The sequence below is a fragment of the Myotis davidii genome, unplaced genomic scaffold (assembly GCF_000327345.1).
Source record: "Myotis davidii unplaced genomic scaffold, ASM32734v1 scaffold199, whole genome shotgun sequence".
Taxonomy (NCBI): domain Eukaryota; kingdom Metazoa; phylum Chordata; class Mammalia; order Chiroptera; family Vespertilionidae; genus Myotis; species Myotis davidii.
In genome coordinates, this window is record NW_006290680.1 from 3,494,450 (window position 1) to 3,496,426 (window position 1,977).

Consider the following 1,977-nt stretch of genomic DNA (forward strand, 5'->3'; position numbering starts at 1 on the left):
TTTTAAGGGCAATGAAGAGCCATTGAAGAATTTTGGATAATAAATAATGTGATCTACACTTTAAAAGCTCTCTCTTACTGGAGGATAGACTACAGAGGAACAAGAGAGAAAGAACAGGAAATGAGTTAGGAGGCAGTTTCTAAAACCATGGAGAGCTGATGGTGGTTGGGACTAGCATGGTGGCAATGGACATGGAGAGAAATGGTCGGACTTTGAGGGGTGGTTTGAAGACTGAGCCAACAGGCAATTAAAATATGTATAAAGTTATGCTTTTCAATACAATAACTATGGCCACTTATTTAAATTAAATACGATTAAAAATTCTATTTCTCAAGTCACACTTTTCAAATGCCCAGTAACCACATGTAACTAGTAACTACTGTGTTGGACATTTCCATCATCACAGAATATTCTACCGAACAGTGTTGGTGAGACAACCAGGACAGTGGCTAACACATTTTAGGAGTTTAGTAATGATTAATATTAAGTATATCTATGTCACTAAGTCTTTTGTTCCCCTATATTTACCTGTTCAACCACCTCTTTATGTTTTTTAAATATATTTTTATTGATTCCAGAGAGGAAGAGAGAGGGAGGGAGAGAGAGATGGAAACATCAATGATGAGAGAAAATCATCAATCGACTGCCTCCTGCATGTCCTCCACTGGGGATCAAGCCCACAACTGGGCCATGTACCCTGATGGGAACTCAACAGGCAACCTTTTTGGGTACATGGGATGACACCCAACCAACTGAGCCTTACTGGCCAGGCCTATGCAACAAATGTCTGATTGTCCACTGTGCTTGGAGAGGGCGTGGTGGACAGGTGGCATAAAAGAACATGATCAGGCAAGACCACCTCCTGGGGAAATGGACCTGTACAAATGAGGGAGAACCTGGTGCTTGCGGGCTCCAAGACCCCAGATGGAGAAGGGAGGATGGAAGTGGGGGTTGAGAAAGATGGAGTTTGGACTAGGTCTGGGCTCTGTCGTGAAGACAACCTTGGCCTGAGACGTGCTCCCCAGAGTCAGTTCTGTATGTCACAGTTTACGAAGCACCCTCGCACATGCCCATCTTACCACGTGAGGGGAAGTGCAGGGCCTGGCCAGAGCCCTCACCTGGTGACCTGGTTACAGCCAGGAGTCAGACTTAATGTTATGTTCCTAAAACACCCTACTCCCCTCGGGGATCACACTTTTCTCTGAGGGTGGGCCTCCTCCTTAAAGAAGCCCTCTCCCTCCCTGATCACCCTGGGGGCTGTGTTCTGGTTGTAGGCCTACCAGGATGGAGGGGCATGCTGAAATGGAGGTGCTGAGAACCCTGAAGGGGCCCTCTACCGGGGAGGTCAGCGTGCACCTGGTGGCCAGGGGCAGCCCAGGTTCTGGCCCTCACCTGCCCACTACTGCCTTCATCATTCCAGGTGGGCCAAGCCAGGGGTCTTGGGAGGAGGAGCATCCCCATGCCTGCCCAAGCAGGTGTGGATCCCGGGGAGGAGATGGTACTCTCACCTGCCTACACATGCATGGCGGTTTTGGGGTCGAGCCACCGGGCTCACCTGTGTCGTGTCTGACTGGGTATCTGTTCACAGCCAGCTCTGCCACCCTTGGCCTGCCCAGCAGTTCCCTGGATGTGCCCTGCTTTCCACGGGAGCCGATCCATGTGGGCGCCCCGCAGCGAGTGCCCGGCAGCGTACCTGTCATGGCCACCGTTCTGCCGCAGTTGAGCGCAGGGCCGGCGGCCAGCTCCAGCGCCAGCACAGTGCGGCTTCTGGGGTGGACCGAGGCCGAGGCGGCCGCCCCGGCCCCGCCTCCTGGGGGCGGCCTACGGGTCAGTGTCTCTGGGGATTGGCGGGGTCCAGCCTCAGCTGCGGTGGGGCTTGCGGGGACCAGAGGTGGAAAGTGGGGGGAGCTGGCGGGGATGTAGGCTCCGTGGGTGGGGCTCTGAGTGAGGGACTGGGGGCTCGGCTTGGAGTCACGA